The sequence below is a fragment of the Agelaius phoeniceus genome, chromosome 24 (genome assembly GCF_051311805.1).
Source record: "Agelaius phoeniceus isolate bAgePho1 chromosome 24, bAgePho1.hap1, whole genome shotgun sequence".
NCBI classification, from domain to species: domain Eukaryota; kingdom Metazoa; phylum Chordata; class Aves; order Passeriformes; family Icteridae; genus Agelaius; species Agelaius phoeniceus.
In genome coordinates, this window is record NC_135288.1 from 7,446,993 (window position 1) to 7,451,967 (window position 4,975).

Here is a 4,975-nt window from a genome sequence, read left to right on the forward strand (position 1 = left end):
CCTTTGCTGTTTGTAGAGAAAGATACACCCCTTGTGCTCACCAAAAAGTTCTTGTGATCAGCGCCAGTTCCAGGCAACCTGAGAGGAAAACAAGTTTATCCCAGCGAGGGCCATGCTCAGCCTTGACTGGGGCTCAGCTGGCAAACACAGGCACAAGGAAGGACAGACAGCCCTGCAGGGCCTGAGTGCCTGCTGCAAATGTCAGGAATCCTCCAAAACCCCATCCCAGGCCCAGGATCTGGGGCTGAGCTGCAGGAGCAGCTTCTCAGGGGGCTCCTGCCCTGTCCCTCACCCTTTTCAGCTCCATCTGCATTCCCTGGGCTTTTACTGCAAATAAACCAGGCAGATATGAAGAATATGAAGAATCACCTTCTTTCTAACAAAAAGGATTTATCACACAGCACTAATTAATTAACAAAAAGGATTTATCACACAGCACTAATTAATTAATTAATAAAAAGGATTTATCACACAGCAGTTCACTTTGGAACAGGCAGCTGGCATCTTTGACACCATTCATTGAAAACGTTTGTATTTACCCAAGTGGGACGCATCAGAAGGACCTTGGGTGCCCGTTCTTCTGGGTTTCCCCATACAGTCAGTGGTAAATTTCATTTCTGCCATTCTGTAAATCTGCCACTGCTGTAACTCCCTATTGTGCAGCAGTTTCAGTCAGTTTTTCATTCAGCAGCATTTCCCAAAGAGCACAGTGAGACACCCCACTGCTCGCTGTGTCATGGTGTCACCAAACACCACAGCCAATAAAATCCTGAAATCCTGAAATCTCTGCACTCTCTGGACCAGGTCAGGATGAAAAATGGCCAAGTGTCAGCCCCAGTGATCAAATTTCCTCACTCGTCGTTGAATCCCTGTGTTCCCCTGGGTTTCCATAAAGCTCATGAAACAAAACAAACCTGCAGAGAAAGAGAAGGTTTGACATGATTAATACCTTTGCTGGTAACGTGTGCAACCCACCCAGGTGTCTAGACAGTTTGAAAAATGCAGATCATGTGTAGGAGGAACAGCTGGTACTCCTCAAGTCTCTCTGCTGGACCTCAAATGAAGTAGAAACAGACCTTATCAATATCAGGTGGCTCTCTCCCAAGGAAAACACCCGGCCTGTGGCAGGAAATTGAGTTCCTGCTCGGGTGGATGGCACTTCACCTGCAGCCTGCCAGAGAGTTCTGCACTCTCAAAGGCCCTGTTCTGAGAAAAGGGAGAGAACAAAAAGTTCAGATCTGTTTACATTGTGGGAAACCCAGTATTAAAAAAAAAAAGGAAAAAAAGTGAGTGTGAACACAGTAAAACAGTAAAAATTGCAGGTTAACCCATTTTATGAGGGCTCTTGGATAGGTACAGGATGGGGTTTTCCAGGAGTGTGAGTGGGGCAGGAGCACAGAGAGCCAGGGAGGTGCCTCTGAACAGGATGGCAAATGGGACCCAGTCAACAAATTTCACACCAGAAATGTCCCAGGGCCAGGCAAGCAGCAAGGAAATCCCAAGGTCTTCCCTGCTCAGCAGGTATCTCTGGAGTCAAATTTGTCACAGCTCAGGAAACACACAAAGCTCTTTGCCCCACTTCATTGTGTTTGAGAATTTATCCTCCCTCTGATGGGGGGGAATGAGATTTATAACCCAGCTGAGTTCCTGCCCAGGAGGCTGCCCTGGACTGGGGCCACTCACCAAGGGCTCAGCTCTGAGCGCTTTTACTGCAGGAGCCTGTAACTCACCTGGGCTGTGTAAATCCCTGAGCTGTGTAACTCACCTGGGCTCTGTAACTCACCTGAGCTGTATAACTCACCTGAGCTGTGTAACTCACCTGGGCTGTGTAACTCACCTGGGCTGTGTAAATCCCTGAGCTGTGTAACTCACCTGAGCTGTGTAACTCACCTGGGCTGTGTAACTCACCTGAGCTCTGTAACTCACCTGGGCTGTGTAACTCACCTGAGCTGTGTAACTCACCTGGGCTGTGTAACTCACCTGGGCTGTGTAAATCCCTGAGCTGTGTAACTCACCTGGGCTGTGTAACTCACCTGAGCTCTGTAACTCACCTGGGCTGTGTAACTCACCTGGGCTGTGTAACTCACCTGAGCTGTGTAACTCACCTGGGCTGTGTAACTCACCTGAGCTGTGTAACTCACCTGGGCTGTAACTCACCTGAGCTCTGTAACTCACCTGGGCTGTGTAACTCACCTGGGCTGTGTAACTCACCTGAGCTCTGTAACTCACCTGAGGTGTAACTCAGTGAGCTGTAACTCACCTGAGCTCTGTAACTCACCTGAGCTGTAAATCCCTGAGCTCTGTAACTCACCTGGGCTGTGTAAATCCCTGAGCTCTGTAACTCACCTGAGCTGTAAATCCCTGAGCTCTGTAACTCACCTGGGCTGTGTAAATCCCTGAGCTGTGTAAATCCCTGAGCTCTGTAACTCACCTGGGCTGTGTAAATCCCTGAGTTGTAACTCACCTGAGCTGTGTAACTCACCTGAGCTGTGTAACTCACCTGGGCTGTGTAACTCACTGAGCTCTGTAACTCACCTGAGCTGTGTAACTCACCTGAGCTCTGTAACTCACCTGAGCTGTGTAACTCACCTGAGCTGTGTAACTCACCTGGGCTGTGTAACTCACCTGAGCTCTGTAACTCACCCCAGCTCTCACCCAGCAGCCTGTGAGCACAGGATCTGCCCTGTGCTGGTCCCAGATCACCCGGCACAGGTGGCACTGGCAGGGAAGTGCCCACATTTGTCCCTGCCTGTGCCAGGGTGGGACAGCAGCAGGGGTGCCATGGGAAGAGAGTGCACAGGGCAGCCCCCGTGGGAAGAGCAAACTGTAAAACACGAGGCAGACAAAACATCTGGCAGCTGCTTCAAATAGTTCTGTGTCTGAAGGGCAGACAAGCCTGCAGGAGTTTGGAATGAGAACATGTGCAAAGGCAGGATGGTGCTTCAGTGTGTTCTGTGCAAGCATTGAATGGGGTTTGCTCCTTTCAGCGCTGCTTTGTAAGCCAAGAAAGGCTGTGCTTTGGGTTAGGTTCTTAATTTTAATAAACTCTAGTAAATAAATCACTGTATTTCCTTCTCCAGTCAAATGCAACTTTGGCATAAGATGAACAGCATTAGGAAGCGTGTGGGAGAGAAGAGGGCAGTGTGCTGGGAGCTGCTTTCCAGAATTGTCTCACCTTCTGCAGGAGAAAAGGTGCGACTGCCAAAACAAGTTCCTAAAAGCGTGACGCACGTTCCTTTGAGTTCCCACATCCCAGGGAAAGGGAAAATTGCCTTGGTACTGGCAGAGGACTTGGCAGGTCCTGGGCTCCAGCAGGGGAGGTGTTTGGGCTCAGAAATAAACCCGGTCCTGCAGACAAAGGAGAGAATTGGCAGCTGCCTCCCCCTCCAAGCGCTCCTGTCCTGGCGTTGTCAGAGCTGTGAGGATCCCCAGCTTTGGGCAGGAGTGGGACCTGCACCAGGACAGGCTCCCTGCTCACAGCGAGGGGACAAGGCTGCCAAGGAGGGATGGCATTTCCTTGCCACGTTTCCTTACCACATTTCCTTACCACGTTTCCTTACCACTCCTCCACTGAACTCTTCTCCCCTCGCAGGCTTTTCTGCACACAAATCCCTTCCACAACTCCCAGGAGGAGCCAAAAGCTCCTGCACTGCTTGTGCAGAGCACCAGGATGCCAAAGCTCTCTGAGAGTGGCTCCAGCAGTGCTGCAGCACAGGCAGGCAGCTCCAAGGGCTGACCCTGGTGAGTCAGCACAGCAGCAGGAGGAGGAGGAGGATGAGGATGCTGGCAGGGGAGCAGGGGTGGCTCTCAGGGCAGTCCTGACACGAGCAGAACCTGCAGCTTTTCCTGCCCCTCACAAGGGCAGGGATGTGCCTGCCACGCTGCCAGGGCTGGGATGGAGGCAAGAACAGCAGAGCTCCACTGATTTATTGGGAGCTGCTGGTCTGTGATATCATTTGTTGATCCCATCAGGCCCAATCCCCAAGCCATGACTTCCTCCCCCGTTGCCATGGCACTGTACATAAACAGGGCAGGCTCCCAGCCCCGGGCAGGTCATTTGTTTCAAATATTCCATGCAGCTGGAACACGAGCCTGTTTGGGTGTCTGGAGCTGAGCATGAACTAATTCCTCAGTTTTGTGCACCCTGAGCCACTCCCAGCCTGGGCTGAAGGGAGCTGGGCAGAACCAGGCACAGGGGCAGGATCAGGCACAGGGGCAGAACCAGGGACAAAGGCAGAACCAGGGACAAAGGCAGAACCAGGCACAGGAGCAGAACCAGGGACAAAAGCAGAGCCAGGCACAAGGGCAGAGCTTCCTCAGCTCTGATCCCTGAATCTGCTGGATGCTGGAGCTCAGGAGCTACAAAGCCTCTTAATCACGTGGTTTTCCACATGTAAGAGACACCCAAAATTTTAAAAAATAAATCTTGTCCTGACTGGAGAGAAGAGGCAAGAAAGCACTTGCCTTCTTTGGGGCCCTCCCCCCCCCATTAGGCAGCTAATTAATTAGCATGAGTTCAGGCTGTGCCTGAGCCTCGCCTGTTGCACAGTGTGCCTGGACTCATTACAAGATTTGGTTTCCTCACAGGACTTGGTGGCTGCAGGAGGAGGACCTGGAGCCTTCATCACCACGGACAAAGCATCACCACAGCTGGAGAGAGGGCACAGCAGCAGGCAAGCAGTGCAAAACCAGCTGTAAACCAGGCCCCAGCAGGAACCCAGGGCTGTCCCAGCTCCATCCCTGAGGGGCTGCACACACTCGGCTTCCACACCTGAGCCTGTCCCACAGCTGCAGCCTGCCCCCACCTGTGCACATATTTCAGAGGTAAATCGTTATTTTTCCAAGCAGGGATGAGGCAGAGGCAGCCCCTGCTCTGCCTGTCTGGGCAGGCTCCTTGGGAATAAAGTCCCTGCTCATGCAGAAACACGGCACAAAGAAATCGGATCAGTTCATGCAAATAAAACCCACCACCAGG